Consider the following 8,209-nt stretch of genomic DNA (forward strand, 5'->3'; position numbering starts at 1 on the left):
ATTAAAATGTTCATACTACCCAAAGCAATCTATAGATTCAATGTACTCTCTATCAAAACACCAATGGCATTTTTCAGAGAACTAGAACAAATAATCTAAAAATTTATATGGAAGTATAAAAGATCCTGAATAGCCATGGCAATCTTGAGGAAAAAAAAAAAAACAAAGTTGGAAGTATCACACTACCTAATATCAAACTATACTACAAGGCTATAGTAATCAAAAAAGCATGGTACTGGCAAAAAAACAAATACATAGATCAATGGAACAGAAATGAGAGCCCAGAAATAAATCCATGCCCATGTGCTCATTTAATATATGACAAAGGAGGCAAGAGTATACAGTGGGATATAGGCAGTCTCTTCAATAAATAGTGTTGGGAAGACTAGAGAGATATATGCAAAAAACGATAAAACTGGACCACCTTCTTACACCATATACAAGAGTAAACTCAAAATGGATTAAAGACTTAAATGTAAGACCTGAAACCATAAAACTCCTAGAAGAAAAAATAGCTAGTAAACTCTCTGACATTGCTCTGAGTAACATGTTTTCTGATATATCTCCTTGGGCAAGGGAAACAAAAGAAAAAAATAAACAAATGGGACTACATAAAACTAAAAAGTGTTTAAATTACAAAGGAAACTATCAACAAAACAAAAAGACAACCTACTGAATGGAAGAAGATATTGCTCTTTGAAACATCTGATAAAGGGTTCATATCCAAATTTTATAAAAAACTCATACAACTCAACACCAAAAAAAAAACAAAACAAATAAAAATCCAAATAATCCAATTAAAAAATGTGCAGAATACTTGAACAGGTATTTCTCCAAAAGCAGATGGTCAATAGAGATATGAAAAGATGATCAAGGTCACTAATCATCAGAGAAATGCAAATTAAAATCAGATTTAATTTGCATTTCTCGGACGTGGTTCCATAGTGTAGCAGTTAGCACATCTGCTTTACATGCAGAATTCTGGGTTCACACCCCAATGGAGCTACAGTCTATGGTCTATGGCCATGCCACCCTGAACAAGCCCGATATCTAATTTCAGAAGCTAAGCAGGGTAGGACTTAGTTAGTACTTGGATGGGAGACCACCTAGAAAGACCAGATTCTGTAGGCATAAATAATGATAATAAATAATAATAATAATAATAAATAAAAATAATTAGCATTTCTCTGATGATTAGAGAAATGCAAAAATCAATACTTGATTTTTGATTTATTGATGATAGCCATTCTGACCTCACACCTGTCAGAATGGCTATCATCAATAAATCAAAAATCAAGTATTGGCAAGGATATAGAGAAAAAGGAACACTCATACACTGTTAGTGGGATTGCAAATTGGTAGCCACTACAGAAAACAGTTTGGAAGCTCTTTTAAAAATTAAAAATAGAACTACCTTTTGACTCAGCAATTGCACTTATGGTATTTAGCCAGAGAAAATCAAAACACTAATTCATAAAGGTATATGCACCCCTATGTTCACTGCAGTACTATTCACAATAGCCAAGATATAGAAGCAGCCTAAGTACCCATCTATAGACGATTGGATAAAGAAGTTATGGTACATATGTACAATGGAATATTAGCCATTAAAAATAAAATATTACCATTTGCAACAACATGGATGGACCTAGAAGGTATTAAGCTAAATAAGTCAGACAGAGAAAGACAAATACCATTTGGTTTCACTTATATGCGGAATCTGAGGAACAAAAGAAATGAACAAACAAAATGAAAACAGACTCACAGATACAGAGAACAAACTGATGATTGCCAGAGGGGAGGTGGAGTAGGGGCCAGTGTGAAAAGGTGAAAGGATGAAGAAATACAAATTAGGAGTTACAAAACAGTCACAGGGATGTGGAATACAGTGTAGGGCATATAGGCAATAATATTGTAATGGTGGGCGCTAAATTAACCAAGAGGATCACTTCATAAATTGCAGAAATGTCTAACCATGCTGCTGTATAATTGAGACTAATAAAAATAAATTTTTTAAATGCACAGCTGATGATCCCTTCATAATTAAACATTCCTCTAATCAAACAAGAACTTTCACCAGTGCACTTGTCTGCAATAGAACTAGATATAACATATAAGAAATTGTAGTCCAGCTGACTAAGAACAGCTCTTGTTTAATCGGTGTTTCCTATAACTGGTGGTCCATATAATAAACAGCCCTTTAGAGGTATTATCCCTAAACTGGAATAATTCTAGGTTTATAAGAGGTATTTCTATTACCACTCTTTATTCTTTGATCTGTTTATAATGCCCCAATCACAGAAAAAAAAAATATTCCCTGTGTTTTTATGCTACATGCTGTAAGCCAGTAGACCTTAGAAAATATTAATGTAATCATATCCAAAGCAACTCTTGTTTCTGGCTTCAGCTTACTTTTTTCAAGCTGACAATGACAAACCACAACATATCTTGGTCCATTTGTAGCTTTAACAATGACTTTTTCTTCCATTAATTCTTTAAGTATTTCACCCATAACTTATCCAGATTTGGTGACTGTAAGGCCTTCAGATCATTTTCAGACAATTTTCATACTGATTGGTAAATTCTTTTCATTATTCCCTTAACTGTTTAAGACAACTGTTTATGTTCTCGTTCTCTAGCATCATTTTTGTGATAGTCTTGAAGCTCATTATCTCTATGGTCTGCCATGACGAGATGCCATCACTCATAGGAGATATCAACAATGGCCAAGGCCGCTGGGGTGGGGGTAGAGGTGGAATGAGGGAGGAGAGCAGCCCTGGAAGGAGGGGGATAGATGGCCCTGCCCAACCCAACTTTAAGGAAATCAAAAAGAAGAAAGCAGTTTATATTTGCCTTCATATTCATCATCTGGCTCTCTTTAATCCTTTATTGCAGAATCAAGTTTCCATGTAGTATAAATTTTTTGTCTAAAGAACTTTATTATTTCTTGTAGTATAAGTAATCTAATGATGAATTCTCTCAGCTTTTGGTTTTCTGAAAAAGTCTTTATTTTGGAAAATATTTTATAGAAAATGAAAGTCTTTATTTTGAAGGGTATTTTTACTTTGGAGGATATTTTGCATAATTCTAAACGAACAGTTTTTAACGTGCTTTGGTGTGGCTTTATTCTGCTTAGGGCTCATGAGCTTCTTGAATTTTGTGAGTTTACTGTTTGGCATCCAGAAAAATTTTACTCATTCTTCAAATTTTTTAATTCTCTTCTACTTTTTATTCTGGGACTCCACTACACAGATTACACTGCCTGAGAGTATCCCAAAGGTCAGTGAGGCTCTGTTTGTTTTTTATTCTTTGTGCTTCAGTTTAAATAGCTTCTATTGTTGAAACTATCGTGAGGCTCATCTCATTTTTTTCCTTCTCTTAGGGATCACAGTTGTGCCTTTTATCCAATGTCTGATTTTAGGTATTTCATGTTTTATCCAGTTCTCCAATTGCTTATAGGAGAAGGGCAAATCTGGTCCAGGTTATTCTATCAGGCCAGAAGCAGAAGCCTCAGCTGCATGTTTCAGGAAAGAGTAATTGAATGAGACATGGGCCTAACATCAAATTACCAGCCTCAGATGGTAATTTCACTTAAACTTCAGTGAGAAAATAGTTAATCAGAGGATAATGCTTTTGTGTTTCCACTATGAATTCTACCTACCTGTACCATTTTCTCTCTAGTTACAATTGCAGAAGTGTCCATGATCTCTCTTGTGTTCTGGTTCCCATTCAAAATTTCACTCCTTTTGTAATTCTCTTCCCCATATCATCAGCCTCTCTTTTTTTTTATGGCTCATGCATATAAACTTGGTTTAGGATCTCCAACTAAATACCAAGAGCCCTCTCTTCACATCCACATGAAGTTTTCACCTTATTTTCCTGCTCTCCTTCATGGCAAAACTTCTCAAAACAGTAGTCTACATTTACTGTCTCCACTTCCTTACCAACCTCATAACCTCTTCAGCTTGATAAAGTGTGGACACTGACCTTTGAACTTATCCATCAGTTCACTGTGGCCAATTACAGTGGTCAGTTCATGGTGCTCCTATTGCAAGGTTCTTCAGTAAAAAATATTCAACACAGTTGACCACTTTCTCTTACTTAAAACACATTTTTATCTTGCTTTTCTGAAATCCCACTCTTACTTCACTGACCATTTTTTCTTTTCTTTGACTCCTCCTCAGTCTAACCTCTAAATGTTAGATTGTCTCAAGTTCTGATCCTTTACTTGCTTCCTTTTTCTAACACTTCCTTAAGTTACCTTACCCAAATCTATTATTTTTAATGATTACCTATGTGATATCTCTAGTTGGATAGCTAATAGGCTTTTCAAATTTAACATGTCCAAAATAGGATTCTTCTGAACTGCCCCCTCCCTCATGTAAGTAAATAAATAGTTCAACCATCCATTTGGTTGCTCAGACCAAACCTAAGAGACAGCCGTAATTTGCTCCTTTCTCTCACCCCTCCCATCCAATCCATCAGTAGCATACTTCCCTACTTCTTTCCATTTCTATTCCCACATCTCTAGTTCAAGCTACAAGATATTTTCAGGAAATGAATGGTGAATAAACCAGTTTGGCCAGATTGGAAAATTATTATTGATGAATAGTGAGATAAATCTAGGTAAGGAGGTTTGAGATATGTTTTGGAGGTCTTGGAATGACAGATAGATCCTAGTTTACAAGGGGAGCAGACAGAGTTATTCCTCCTGAGCATATTTCTCCTGAAAAGTGGCATTTTTCAGTAATTTATAATACATTGACATAACAGTTGTTAAGATTATAATGAAATGATGCTAGTGAGAGTAGTATGAAAGTTAATACAGGAGACAAGTGGAAAAGGTAATCAAATGATGGTGTCATTAAAAAAAAAAAAAGGTACTTTTTTCTTGTTGTTCAACCAACAAAGCAGGCCATACCTGAGATTCCCTTCCTTTTGATGTTAAAATCTGGCTCTGCCTCTGGTGACAGTCTGAGGTGTTGAACTTTATTCAGTAGAAAATGGGGAGAGATAGAAAGCTTCTGAGCAGAAGAGTGACATGGATAAAACCGTGCTATGGGAAGAATGACCTGACAGTGATGTGCAGGACTAATGAGAAGGTAGGAAGACTAATTTTGGTTATTACAATAGTACAGGCATGAAATTATAAGAGAGTGCAAAAAAGATTGATGGAGACAGTGAGGAGGAAGAATGGAAAGAATATAAGAGATAAAAACAAGAATCAAAAGTTTTTACTTAGGGGTTCTGAGCTCTGAACCCCCATATATAGCTGTGAATTGTAGTTACGTATGGCTTAATTTCGTATAATTTTCTGGGTCATTCACCATCATACAAAATAGTTTTGTAACCCTGGTTCTAGGTTAACATTTCCCAGGTTATTTACTTGATTAAAAAATAATAAATATCTATTTGCTATCTTACCTGTATAACTGATACCACTTCAGTTTTACCTACCACTTATTTCCTCTACTGCAAATTCATCAGAAGTAACTTCCTTTTAGAGATGTGCTGCTACTTTATGTTCTTTTTTACTCCGTAGATATTTGCAAGTTATCTTTGTAATGCTTTCTAAAGCTATATCCTACTCCGTTCTCAACTAAATATCCCTTGAGGATCTGAAAAGTTTTGTTTACTAATAGTGTTTAGCATAGTCCCTTGTTCACTGTGGGCTCACAAAAAAAGATCTGTTAATTAAATAATTAAATAAGATCTGTTAATTAATTAAGATTAAATAAGTTTATGGTTTGTTTACAACCTAGGCCCGTTTCTTCAAAAAATAAGGTAATTTATCATATTTTAATATAAAGAGCATCCATCAGAGTCAAAGACCTGGGTTCTAGCCTGGTTTTGCTCTCGATCGGATCTGTGATATAGGAAAGTTAAGGTAACTTCTTTGTATTTAGCTTCCTCAGCTATAAAATGAATGACTTCAACTAAGTCTCTGATCCTCTTCTTGCACACCAGTAACCCTCCTTCACATAGCAAATATTACAGTGACTTCGGAAAACATGGTTCAGTTCCTCAAGCAACCAAATATATGTATAGATTTGAGAGTGTCCAATTTAAATAATATTTCCTTATATTTTGGCAGAGTAGTATCAGAGTCAACAGTCATCCAATCAAAGCTTTGTCTAAGTTCATTTACTTTCGACTTTCTCTCATCATCCTCATATTGTTCCTCTACAAAGACTTACTTTCTACATCTTATCAAATTGTTGTGCACTTAAATTCTTTTGTTTGGAGGATAGGCTGTAGTAAACCAACTAAAAATATACTTAAATAATTTCCACTAGGAACTAAAATGATTTTGTCATCTTGCTACCTGGAAAATATAACCAAGGATCACTGCAGAATGCTTACCTAGTTTATTGCTACTTTATATGTGTACTGCCAAAGCTATAAATAGCAGCATGTCAACTGGTTATGAACTTTGGCATTGGAGTCAGACTACCTAAGTCCAAATTCCAGCACCCATTCTTTATACATGTGGAACTTCAAAATTGATTGTATCTTGCTAAACTTCGGTTTCCATACACTTAAAATGAGAAAAGTAATAGTATCTACCTCATAGTTCTATGGATAAAATGAAATTATTCACATAAGAGGGATACTACCCTACCCAAAGAGATCTACAGATTTAATGCAATCCTTATCAAATCCCAATGTTGTTTTTTTGTTTTTGTTTTTGTTTTTGCAGAAACAGAAAAACCCATCCTAAAATTCATATGGAACCTCGAGGGACACCAAATAACCAAAACAATTTTGAAAAAGAACAAAAATTGGAATTTTTGTTCTTGCTGATGCTTGCTCATGCTTGCTGATTACAGAATTACTACAAAAACTGGAATGATCAAAACGGTATGGTACTGGCATAAAGATAAACATATAAATCAATGGAAAAAAATAGAGAGTTCAGAAATAAACTCTCACATATATGGTCAAATGATTTTTTACATGGGTGCCCCAAGATTATTCAATGGGGAAAGAACACTCTTTTCCACAAACAGAGCTGGAAACACTAGGATCTACATGCAAAAAATGAAGTCGGACTCTTACTTTACACCTTACATAAACACTAAAATAGACCAAAGACCTAAATATGAGCTAAAATTATACAATATTTAGAAGAAAACATAGGGAAAAAAGCTTCACGACATTGGATTTCACAATGAATTCTGGGATATGACACCAAAGTAAAAATATATAAGCTGGAATACACCAAAATTAAAAAAATTTGTGCAATACACGACATAATCAACAAAACGAAATGGCAATGCACAGAATGGGAAAAGATATTTACAAATTATATATCTGATAAGGGGTAAATATCCATAATATATAAAGAACTCCTATACTTAACAATAATATCAAACAACCTGATTTTAAAATGGGCTTAAATAGACATTCCTCCAAAGATTTAAAAATGGCCAATATACTACACATTAAAAGATGCTAAACATCATTAATCATTAGTGAAATGCAAATCAAAACCACAATGCTGCACAACTTCACACTCACTAGGATGGCTATAATTAAAATATAACTGCGGCATTTTTCAAAGATGACTGCTTTGTATTCTGGGTAAATTCCATAGCATAAGTATAACCTTTATTTGGTGTGGTTAGTTTCTTTTCCTTTTCTCTGTGGAAATTTAATTTTGACTTTAATATATAGTAATATGATGTGGTTTTAATATCAAAAGGTAATTTCTTATTATTATATGACCAAGAAGAAAAATTGTTAATATACATTAAGTTTTTTGAGAGGATTATTATATCTTATTACTTTATTGTGAAATGGAAAAACAAGCCAACAAAATGGTACTCAGGGATGTATCTACACTGAAAAAGACCCAATTATTACACCTGTTAAGAAAATCTTTAAGTTACAGAGAGATTAATATTAGATGACTTTAAAAAGATTACATGTCAACTAATTTTTCTCAGTTCAGATACACTATTTAGAGTATTTGCTTAAGGATCTAATACTCTCCGCTGTTCTGACACTGACATATCTACCTTTTCTTACTGAGGTCGTTTCTGAGGTAGTGCTGGTTTGGCCCACATCCACATGGGTACACTTTAGAGCAATGTTTCTCATGTTTCTTTGAATATCCTCCTTCTCTTACCATCCCCCCAAACCCAAAGAGGCTTTTAGACATTTCCCTAATCGCCTCCACCATGAAATTTTAATACGGCTGCATTTG

The 8,209-nt window shown here is 34.2% G+C and overlaps 1 pseudogene; it reads right to left on the bottom strand.

Moving 5' to 3' along the window:
* Nucleotides 1-1,859: 1,859 nt before the first annotated feature.
* LOC120618912 (26S proteasome regulatory subunit 10B-like) lies at nucleotides 1,860-7,354 on the bottom strand (annotated as a pseudogene).
* Nucleotides 7,355-8,209: the final 855 nt, after the last annotated feature.

This window comes from Pteropus medius, unplaced genomic scaffold (genome assembly GCF_902729225.1).
Source record: "Pteropus medius unplaced genomic scaffold, Ma_sr-lr_union100, whole genome shotgun sequence".
Lineage (NCBI taxonomy): Eukaryota > Metazoa > Chordata > Mammalia > Chiroptera > Pteropodidae > Pteropus > Pteropus medius.